Source organism: Petaurus breviceps, unplaced genomic scaffold, assembly GCF_028583685.1.
Source record: "Petaurus breviceps papuanus isolate PSGF00001 unplaced genomic scaffold, PetGlider_PUasm1.0 90602, whole genome shotgun sequence".
In the NCBI taxonomy this organism is placed as follows: domain Eukaryota; kingdom Metazoa; phylum Chordata; class Mammalia; order Diprotodontia; family Petauridae; genus Petaurus; species Petaurus breviceps.
This window is the reverse complement of record NW_027187283.1, coordinates 3049715-3061232: the sequence shown is the minus strand read 5'-3', so window position 1 is coordinate 3061232 and position 11518 is coordinate 3049715. Positions and strand designations below refer to the sequence as shown.

The 11518-nt window shown below is 38.5% G+C and overlaps 1 long non-coding RNA gene and 1 pseudogene across 1 annotated transcript in view; both read right to left on the bottom strand.

The window, feature by feature from the left end:
* LOC138142713 (large ribosomal subunit protein eL33 pseudogene) overlaps positions 1 to 11518 on the bottom strand; it is a 263679-nt pseudogene that overhangs the window by 87925 nt on the left and 164236 nt on the right.
* LOC138142740 (uncharacterized) overlaps positions 1 to 11518 on the bottom strand; it is a 78737-nt gene that overhangs the window by 1289 nt on the left and 65930 nt on the right. The gene's annotated exons all lie outside the window — the stretch shown is intronic.

Sequence of the window (11518 nt, the reverse complement as noted above, 5' to 3'; positions counted from 1 at the left end):
ACACTTCTCAAAGTGAGTCCCAAAACAAAGCTACACATCAGGGCTTACATAGCTTTCTCCTGGCTCAGAGAATGTAACAACCTTATTGATTCACTGGCCAATCAAGAAGTATCTACTGAAAAACAAACCTCCCTCCCCAGGCTTCAGGTGCATTTTAGCCTAGGGACAGGGAAGATCTTCCAAATTTGCATTCCCATTACATTCGGCCCCAATATAGCCTTCTCCATAATGGCAATTAAAGATTCCCCTGTATTGGCTTGGTTTTCAAATTGATTGTATTAAAACCCAGAGTTTGTTAATCCCACCTGTGGGATGGGCTTGTTGAAGTGAAAAGAAAGTCCTGAAGTGGGAGGAGCTGGTGATGTAGATTTGGAGAGTCAAGAGAGAGGCGGAAGATCTTTTTGGAAGCAGCACCTCGTGGAGAGAGAGAGACTAAGAGAATTGCTGGTGGCCGCTTTGAATTGCCCTGGACTTTTGAGACCTGCCCTGAGCTGCCAAGGACTGAGGAGACATGGCTGTTTTGCTGGTACTTTGTCTGTCTGTTTTGATGTTATTTTGCCAGATTTGTCCACTGGTGAAAGACTGTCCTTTTGTTGAAGAAGTCCTGGAACCTGGCTGTTCGCTAAGAAGCCCTGAGACTGTCCTGCAGACAGAGAGTGAATACTGTCCACTGGTGAGGGACAGTACTGTTGTTGCAGGGGTCTGGAGACTGTCCTGCAGACAGAATGAATACTGTCCAGTGGTGAAGGACAGTGCTGGTGTTGCAGGGGTCTGGGAGCCTTTCTGTTGGTTCAGAAGCCCTGAAGAAGGATTTTCTTGTTGTATGTTTACAGAAATCCTGGGAGAGGGCTTTGCTAATGTGTTCAGGGGTTCTAGGACTGTTCTACAGACAGAGGATAAATTCATGAAGGGACTGGCAATGTATCTTGTGGCTTTGCTAAGCCTTGTCTCCCCAGGAACTAAGATTGCTGAGAACTTGCCTCGTGTCAAGATGAAGAAAAGACCTCCATTTGGGTATTAAGTGCTGTGTTTAAACTTGATGTAACTCTGGGGTAGATTCAATTGTGATCCAGGGGTGGGGAACTTTTGACCTTATGTTTGGAAACTAATCTACATTTGAGAAGAGGGGCTTTGTGGTGGACTGAATGAAGGTATAGCCTAGGGGTGGAGAAGTATTTAGAACAGAGACTTTGTAATTGATTGAATGATTGGAAGGTCCTGGGGTGGGGTAGTACTTGGAGATTATTTAATCACACTTAGTAAATGCTGTATTTGGAATGATGTCATGTTTTGATCTTCTCTGTTCTTGGTTTGTCACTGAATAAAATAGAGAGCACCTATGCTGGTATTTTGAACCTGGGAAGTTGCCTTTGCTTGGCATTACATTACATTATGGCGTAGTTGGCAGGATAGTCTCAGGGTTTCTTAGCGAACAGCCAGGTTCCAGGACTTCTTCAACAAAAGGACTGTCTTTCACCAGTGGACAAATCTGGCAAAACAACATCAAAACAGACAGACAAAGTACCAGCAAAACAGCCATGTCTCCTCAGTCCTTGGCAGCTCAGGGGGCAGGTCTCAAAAGTCCAAGGCAATTCAAAGCGGCCACCAGCAATTCTCTTAGTCTCTCTCTCTCCACGAGGTGCTACTTCCAAAAAGATCTTCCGCCTCTCTCTTGTCTCTCCAAATCTACGTCACCAGCTCCTCCCAGTTCAGGACTTTCTTTTCCCATCAACAAGCCCATCCCACAGGTGGGATTAACAAACTCTGGGTTTTAACACAATCAATTTGAAAACCAATTCAATTGGGAATCTTTAATTGCCATTACTATCACAAAAGGTGATAAAGAGCTTTAATGGATGAAAAACAAGAAAGAGGTTGGAAAAATGACCAAAAGAGGTTAGAGTATGAGTTTATTATACAGAAAAAAAAGGAAAATATAAGAAGATTCAATGTGAATACTATATTGACCAATCAACTATTCCTCCTTATGGAGAACCAACTAAGAAGAAATAGGTTTGTGTTGCATTGAGCGAGATTTGTTACAACTATAGGACATTGTTGCTAAATTGGTATGTTTTTATTTTTTAAATTCCCCCCTCCCACATTATAGTATTTTATGTTTTCCAACTATATGTAATGGTAGTTTTCAACATTAATTATTTTTAAGATTTTAGGTTCCAATTTTTTCTCCTTTCCTAACTTTTCTCTCCCTTCTTCAATACAGTCACTTAATCTGATATAGGTTATACATATATATTATATAGTACACATTTCCACATTAGTCCTGTTGTGAAAGAAGACTCAGAACAAAAGGGGAAAACCATGAGAAATAAAACAAAAATCTGCATTCAGATTCCAAAGTTCTTTGTCTGTATGTAAATAATATTTTCCATCAAGAGTCGTTTGAAATTGTCTTAGATCATTTTATTTCTTAGAAGAGCTAATTCAAACATTGGGACCTCTTACTGTATACAGCAATCTGGTTCTATTCACTTCACTTAGCATCAGTTAATGTAAATCTTTACAGGTTTTTTTCCCCTGAAATCCACCTGCTCATCATTTCTTATAACAAACTAGTATTCTGTTATTTTCATATAGTACAAATTTTTGACTCATTTCCCAACTTATCAACATCCCCTTAATTTCCAATATTTTGTCACACACAAAAAAGAAGTACTATAAATAATTTTGTACATGTGGGTCCTTTCCCCTTTTTTATTATCTCTTTGGGTTACAGTCCTAGAAGTGGTATTGGTCAAAGGGTATGCACATTTTTATAGACCTTTGGACATAGTTCCAAATTGCTTTCTAGAATGGTTAGATCAATTCACAACTCCAACAACAAGGCATTAGTGTCCCAATTGTCCCACATCTTCTCCAACATTTAGCATTTTCCTTTTCTGATATATTATCCAATCTGATAGGTGTGAGGTAGTACCTCAAAAGAGTTTAAATTTGCATTTCTCTAATTAGTGGTGATTTAGAACATTTTTATATGACTATAGAGAGCTTTAATGTTTTCATCCCAAAACTGTTTGCTCATATCCTTTCACCATTAATTAATGGGGAATGACTTGTATTCTTACAGATTTGATTCAGTTCTCTACATATTTGAGAAATGAGGACTTTATCAGCAACTTTGATGGTAAAAATTATATCCTAGCTTTCTGCTTTCCTTCTGATCTTGGTTGCATTAGTTTTGTTTGTGGAAAAACTTGTTAATTTATGTAAACAGAATTATCTATTTTGCATTTCATAATACTCCCTGTCACTTGTTTTGTCATAAATTATTCTCTTCTCCATAGATCTGAAAGGTAAACTATTTTTGGCTTTCCTAATTTGCTTATGGTATCACCCTTTATGTCTAAATCATGTACCCATTTTGACCATTATCTTGGTATACAGTGTGAAATGTTTGTCTAGGCTTAGTTTCTGGAATACTATTTTCTCGTTTTCCCAGAAGTTTTTGTCAAATAGTGAGTTCTTATCCCAGAAGCTGGGGTCTTTGGGTTTATCAAACAGTAGATTACTATGGTCATTGACTACAGTCTTGTGTACCTAACACTATATTCCATTGTCCCACTATAATATTTCTTATTCAGTACCGAGCAGTTTTGATGGTTATTGTTTATGTTTAAAAAATTATTATATTTTAGTATTATGACTAGCCCATCTTTTCACTAATTTCCTTGATATTCTGGACCTTTTGTTCTTCCAGATGAATTTTATTATTATTTTTTCTAGCTCTATAAAATAATGTTTTGGTAGTTTTATTGGCATAACTCTGATGAGAATTGTCATTTTTAATATCTTAGTTTGGTCTACTCATGAGCAATCTATCTTTTTCCAATGGTTTAGATCTGACTTTGTATGAAAAGTGTTTTGTAATTCTGTTCATATAGTTCCTAGGTTTTTCTTGGTAGGTACACTCTCAAATATTTTATATTCTCTACAATTATTTTAAATGGAATTTCTCTTTCTTATGGATGGGATTTGTCGCTAATATATAAAAATTCTGATGATTTATGTGGATTTATTTTATGCCTTGCAACTTTGCTAAAGTTGATAATTATTTCAAGTAGATTTTTAGTTGATTCTCTAGGTTTCTCTGAATACCGTCATATCATCTGCCAAGAAAGATAGTTGTGTTTCCTCATTGCTTATTCTAATTCCTTTAATTTCTATTTCTTCTCTAATTGCTAAAGCTAACATTTCTAATACAACATTGAATAAGGGTGGTGATAATGGGTATCTGTTTGACCCCTGATCTTCTTGGGAAAGTTTCTAGCTTATCCCCATTACAAATAATGTTTGCTTTGATGGCTTGTTCAATCTATTTTTCTAAATGAGGTTTTTTAAAGTATTTTATTTCCTCTTCTGTTAATCTGGGAAATTTATATTTTTATAAATACTCATCCATTTCATTGAGATTGTGAGGCATACAGTGGGACAAAATAAATCCTAAATATTACTTTAATTTCCTCTTCACTAAACGCCTACTTAATAGAAGTTTTATGTAGCTGTACTAATTGGGAAAGGGATTGAGTATAGTGGTGAAACTAGGAGTCCTTTCATTTGATGCATTGATGGGGGTGGGTAGATGGTAGCAGTAACAATGGCAGTGAGACGAAGGGCAGTCTGACCTCAGGTACAATATTGCTAGGACTGAGGTTTGCCTCTCTTCTTTTCTCCCCCCAAAACAAAACAAAAACTGAGTTCTTACAAGATTGGGAGACAATATGGGCCTTGAGAGAGTGAGTGTTATAGCACCAGGACTCTGGGAGTGGATCTTTTGACTCAGAGCAGGTCAGAGGAAAGTTAAGAGGGGTAGAGAATGGGGGCTATGTATTTTCAGAAAATGTACCTCTTCTGTCCCTCATGAGCATGTGGATGTCAATTTACATTAAACCTGGTGGTTTCATTCTACTTTGAATGTATGTATACAGACATTCTCACATGCATGCATAAACACACACACACACACACTTCCACATGATTTGAATTAGTAGAAAACACTCACTAGAATAAGTTCTGTCTGTACAGAAAAAAAAGATTATTAATGAACAAATTTAATTTGATAATCACAGAGGTCCTATTGGAAAATCTTTGAGGATCAAATTTTGCTTATCTTATTAACTTTATAACTTTTTGCTCCTTGTTTCTCTTTTAATTTCTGTTTATTACACATTCTTTTCCATTTTGAAAAAAAACTCTTCATATTACTCAAATCTTTCTTTCATAGATCCCTTCAGCTTCAATTCACTAAAATATACAATAAAAAAAAGATTTTAATGAGAGCTGTATTGTGTGCACCCTGGCATGCTTTTGACTGATAGCACTTTGACACATTATCTTGAGTCATAATTTTGACTCTTTATTTTGACCCAGACTCACTGATTCATGGTGGTAGAGGGTTGCAGAGAAGTAACAGACACTTGGATTCACTCCCTGTGGTATGTACCAAATGGAAAACTAGCATAAAAACCTGTATGAATGTATGCATTTCTTTGTCTTTTCTACATGTATTTATTTAGCTCTTTTTTGTTATGGAATCACTTTGAAGACAAGGATCATTATACTTATACAGAATCCAGAGCAGAGATGACTCAGAAAGAATTATAGAATGTATTATGTACCTAGCACAGTCCCCTAAATATAACTTCAGGTTAATGAATATTCACTGAATGGAAAACAATCATATTAACTAAAGGTATCCCAGAAGAAATCTTTCCTTTCTTACTAGAATATGAATAAGCCAAGTTTACAAATTGTTCTAAATTAGTCAATAAACTCAATGATTTGCTTTAAAAAAATCTCTTTAAGTTTTACTTTTACTTTATTGTTATCCTTCCTCTTCCTTTTCTTTCCCCTTTACTTCTTTCTCCATCTACTCCTTCCTTCATCTCAAATATTAGAGACTGGATTCCCCAAAATTTTATATGCAATAACTTTTAATCTTGGCAAATGTTTTGGTGTTAAAAAGGGGTAATTTAGAATTAAAACTGCATGAATTCATCCTGCTAAATAGAAAGGGCAGTAATAACAATGTCAAACTTGACAACAATAAAACAAAATAAAACTGTGTTAAAATTGCCATACTAAAATATAAAGAATGGTAGTTTATATCTATTTTACCATCATACCTTTTATCATACCTCTCATTTCATATCTTTGATACTCTAGTCTTAATGAAGTTTTACTCTAACAAATGAACTTTCAAATGGCATATCTGACAGAACAGATGAATCCTGCCTTCATGGCTATTTTAAGCTATTTGGAGACACAGGTTTTTTTTTTCTTTTGAGATAGTAAATAATCCAGCATATAATCCACATCCACATATGACGAGTTCTATTAGTGTGCATTGAAATACATAGATACATCGAAGAAAAGTAGTGTCTAAGGGCACAATAAAACCAAATAAATTTTCAAAAATCAAATCTAAAACTATAAAGGAATTATTCATATGTTCATCATGATAAAATAAAATGTATAGTAATAAGAATTTAGAATTACATTTTGGCTTAATGAATCAAGTAATTTACAAATTAATCCTTTAATTTCTTTATAGTAGGATTATGCTTCTTTTCCAAGTTTTCTTTTTGGGGAAAGAAAATGTAGCATTAGAAAGAACCCTTCCAGAAACCAAGATATATGAGTAAGTAGTAGAAATCTGTACTTTTACAATTCTTATCCTCAAACACCTATAAAACAAGCACCCCAGAATAGATTCTTGAACAGTGGAGGCAGCAGAAAGATGGAATGGACCAGTCTTTTGATCCAGAAGACTTAGAGAAAAAAGCAAATAAGATCTGTATCACTTGGATAAAAGGTAACCACAGTCCAGGACAGGAAGCATCACAGCAAGCCTGTGTCAGGCTCCAGGTTAACAAAGCAGGTGGAGATCCCAAGACCCAGAATGGCAAATGTCAAACCCGGAATAAACCCATGGGCCTTTGCACAGCCAGGTGAACTAGCAGAATCCAGCTCAGAGTCCAACCACATGTACCCAAACCACCATCTGCACTACCACAGGCCTGGCGAGCAAGCATCCTCAAGTAGTGGACCATCCTGTGCTTGTCCAGGGCAAAACAAACATCTTCCTGCAATCAAACCTCCCTGAGCTGTAGGGCAGCCCCAGGGAAATTCAGAAAAGCTCCAACTGCCTTCAGCACATGCCAGACATCACCACTAGGACACTAATTCAGAACTAGGTTAAGTTGCTATTCACCTACAGCCTATAGTGGCTGGCACTGGAAGCTCCAGGGCACAAAGCTAGTGACCAGAACCTGAACCCCAGTAAAAGAAGGTTGGGGCAGTGCCCCCTGTGCTCAAGCAGGAGAGCTCAACTTTAAAAGTCAAAAAATAGGCCAAAAAATGAGCAAAAAGTTAAAAAAAAAAGCACACTGGCCATAGAGAATTATTATGGTGACAGGGAGGATCAAAACACAAACTCAGAATATGACAACATTGTCAATACACCCAAATCTGAAACTTCTAGGAGGAATATGAATTGGTGTCAAGCCTCAAAAACGTTCTTGGAAGAGCTCAAGAAGGATTTTAAAAGCCAAACAAGAGAGGTAGAAGAAAAATGGGGAAAACAAATAAATTCAATAGAAAGACAACAGCTTAGAAAAAGGACAATAATTGAATGTAGAAAACAATTCCTTAAAAAATACATTTGAACAAATAGGGAAAAAAAGTGAAGAAAACAACTTTAAAAAATTGAACTGGAGCCGGCTAGGTGGCACAGTGGGTAAGAGCACTGACCCCAGAGTTGGGAGGACACAGGATTGGTTCCCGCCTCAGATACTTAACACACACACACACACACACACACACACACACACACACACACACAAAACAAACAAACAAACAAAAACTGGCTTTGTAACTTTGGGCAAGTTACTTAACCCCAATTGCTTAAAAAAAAAAAAAAAAAAACAATTGAACTGGCCAGATCTAAAAGGAAGTACAAAAGGTAACAGAAGAAATCAATTCTTCTTTTTTTTTGCCTTTTTTTTTTTGGAGAGCAATTGGGGTTAAGTGAGTTGCCCAAGGTCACATGGGTAGTTTTTGTGTTAAGTGTCTGGGGCTGGATTTGAACTCAGGTGCTCCTGACTACAGGGCCAGTGCTCTATTCACTGTGCCACATAGTGTGATAGTAATGGCAATTAAAGATTCCCCTGTATTGGCTTAGTTTTCAAATTGATTGTGTTAAAACCCAGAGCTTGTTAAACCCACCTGTGGGATGGGCTTGTTGATGTGAAAGAAAGTCCTGAACTGGGAGGAGCTGGTGACTTAGATTTGGAGAGACAAGAGAGAGGCGGAAGACCTTTTTTGGAAGCAGCACCTCGTGGAGAGAGAGAGAGACTAAGAGAATTGCTGGTGGCTGCTTTGAATTGCCCTGGCCTTTTGAGACCTGCCCCCTGAGCTGCCAAGGACTGAGGAGACATGGCTGTTTTGCTGGTACTTTGTCTGTCTGTTTTGATGTTGTTTTGCCAGATTTGTCCACTGGTGAAGGACAGTGCTGTTGTTGCAGGGGTCTGGAGACTGTCCTGCAGACAGAGTGAATACAGCCCACTGGTGAAGGACAGTGCTGTTGTTGCAGGGGTCTGGAGACTGTCCTGCAGACAGTGAATACAGTCCACTGGTGAAGGACAGTGCTGTTGTTGCAGGGGTCTGGAGACTGTCCTGCAGACAGAGTGAATACAGTCCACTGGTGAAGGACAGTGCTGTTGTTGCAGGGGTCTGGAGACTGTCCTGCAGACAGAGTGAATACTGTCCACTGGTGAAGGACAGTGCTGTTGTTGCAGGGGTCTGGGAACCTTTCTGTTGGTTCAGAAGCCCTGAAGAAGGATTTTCTTGTTGTATGTTTACAGAAATCCTGGGAGAGGGCTTTGCTAATGTGTTCAGGGGTTCTAGGACTGTTCTACAGACAGAGGATGAATTGATGAAGGGACTGGCAATGTATCTTGTGGCCTTGCTGAGCCTTGTCTCCCCAGGAACTAAGATTGCTGAGAACTTGCCTCGTGTTAAGATGAAGAAAAGACCTCCATTTGGGTGTTAAGTGCTGTGCTTAAACTTGATGTAACTCTGGGGTAGATTCAATTGTGATCCAGGAGTGGGGAACTTTTGACCTTATGTTTGGAAACTAATCTCCATTTGAGAAGAGGGGCTTTGTGGTGGACTTAATGAAGGCGTAGCCTAGGAGTGGAGAAGTATTTAGAACAGAGACTTTGTAATTGATTGAATGATTGGAAGGTCCTGGGGTCGGGTAGTCCTTGGAGATTATTTAATCACATTTAGTAAATGCTGTATTTGGAAGGATGTCAGGTTTTGATCTTCTCTGTTCTTGGTTGGTCACTGAATAAAATAGAGAGCACCTATGCTGGTATTCTGAACCTTGGGAAGTTGCCTTTCCTTGGCATTATATTACACATAGCCACCCCAAAAAACATTTTTTAATAGATACAAGCCCCAGAGCAACCCATTTATTGTTATAATACCATAAGAGAAAGCTCAAAATAACATGGAAAAATGTGATGCTGACTTTTGAAGCCGACAGAATGTAACTAAGAAAAAAAAAGTATTTCCTTCCAAGTATCTTCTAACTTCACTGACAACATACTTCTAGTTAGAGACACTTTTTAGTAGAGTAATGTTGTCTCCTTTTAGCATGATCCAGCCAAGTTGTTTCCTTCACTTTGTTTTAGAGTGAATCTCCTCTGCATCATCCAATACAAGATTCATATACTCATCGAAAACAATTATGCAGTCCTTTATTTGCTCATATAGCCACACCTGAATTTGGGACCAATTTTGGAGATATCTGAAGATTAGGTTGATGGGCTGCACCATCCACCTTCTGCACCTTCTGACTGTGGCCATCGTTTGAGATGGCAGGAGCATACATTGAGAGCGTGGGGCACAGTTCGCCTCTGGAAAACTGAAAACAATTCTTTAAAAATTAGAATTTAGCAAGTGAAAGCTAATGACTATGAGACATCAAAAATCAGTGAAAAAAATTTTTAAATGAAAAAAATAAACAAAAATGAAATTTCCTCATTGGAAAAACAGCTGACATGGAAAATCTATCCAGGGGAGACAGTTTAAGAGTTATTGGTCTAACTGAAAGTCACAATCAAAAAAAGAGTCTGGATATCCATACACAGGAAGATTATATTTTTAACACTTGAGAATTTTATCATGGCATTTGTAGCAGCAAGCACCCCAAGCATCCCCAGGGTTTGCTGCCAACACAGGTTCTAATATCTGCTTTGTTAAAAGAAAGCAAATCAAAATGGGTTAACAAGCTTACTTTAATCAGTCAAACATATATCGTTTACCTCGTTCAGGGGAAAAAAAGTCAGCACCCCGAACTTCAAAGTATACAGGCAGAAATATCAAGACAGAAACAGATCAAGTAGACAGCTTTCCACACTGTCCAACCATTACATCTATACCAAGTCAACATCTGGGTTTCAATATCTGGGTTTTTCAAAGCTGGGGGCTCTGGACAACGGCTTCCCAGAATCCATATCAATTCACAGAACACTTCTCAAAGTAAGCCCTTCAAAACAAAGCCTCGAATCAGGGTTTATATACCCTTCTCCTGGCTGAGAGAATGTAACAACCTTATTGACTCACTGGCCAATCAAGAAGTATCTACTGAAAAACAAGCCTTCCAAGCCAGGCTCCAGGTGCACTTTAGCCTAGGGGCAGGGAAGATCTTTAAATTTACATTCCCGTTACATTAGACCCCAAGATCCTTCATGCCCATAGCATAGACAATTTACTTTTGAATTAGCATTAACAATCATACGTCACATTTGCAAGATACATTACTGAAGTTACCAAAGTGGCTACTAGGCCTTAAACAAACACAAAGTACTTTGCATTATCACCTCAATTCAAAACAAGAGTCCAAGTAAAATTCTCTTGGGGGGTGCGGTGTACTCCACAGCTCCATCCCCTGCTTCCAAGTACTGAGAGGGGGCTGAGCAACAAAACCAACAAGTAGGGGTCCTTGGGGGTTCACAGAACTTCATCCCACCCACCATAGTCACAAGTCCATCCTCCCCCTGGGTCCCAAACTGTGGGATGCAGCCAGGAAACACATTCAGTGCCCCTGCTTTGCTGCTCAGTTCTTATCTTTTCCTGTGGCTGAATTCTGAACTCCTGGGTTCCTTCTCCTCCCACAGGCAGCAGCCGGTCCTCGCTTCTGCCCAGGTCCAGATGCAGGAAGCTCACTGTTCCTGCTCTTACCTCAGCATAGTCTGCATGCAGTCCATTCTTCTCTCTTGCTCCATGGCTCCACAGAGTCACAGATACCACAACTGGGAAACAAACAATTATCCCAACCCCCATACTTTCCTTTTACTCTGCAGATACTGTTTGTGATGCCATTTTGTAGCAGCAAGCACCCAAGCCTCCTCAGGGTTGCTGCCAACACAGTTTCTTGGATCTGCTTTGATAAAGGAAAACCCCAAATGGGTTAACAAGCTTACTTTAATCA